A 405-nucleotide genomic window follows, 5' to 3' on the forward strand; every position below is an offset into this window, starting at 1 on the left:
TCTAGTTTCTCTAGGCCTATCTCAACTCTTTTCATCCCTACACTCATCATCATGCATTCACACATGCAAATCAGCCAACTCTCATTCATTAAGCATAAAACATCAAGTGAATTCTTGCAAATGGTCAATCTGTCCAAATCATTTGGTTGGGTAATGGAAGGCTTTTTATTCAAGTGAGTCAAGAGGTTCAAGATACATGATCTTTAAGGTGGTTTACTCTCGAAACAAGTAGCCTTGACATTGCACATAATATATCTAAGAAAGGGACCAACTCATGCATACAATGCTCAATCTCCATTGTTCTACCCTTTTCCCAAACATACAAGTTACACAATCACTTTCCAATGTCAAACTCAACTCACATCTCTCACCAAAATAACCCAAGAACACTTTGCACATAAAACT

The sequence above is a fragment of the Brassica oleracea genome, chromosome C4, assembly GCF_000695525.1.
Source record: "Brassica oleracea var. oleracea cultivar TO1000 chromosome C4, BOL, whole genome shotgun sequence".
NCBI lineage: Eukaryota > Viridiplantae > Streptophyta > Magnoliopsida > Brassicales > Brassicaceae > Brassica > Brassica oleracea.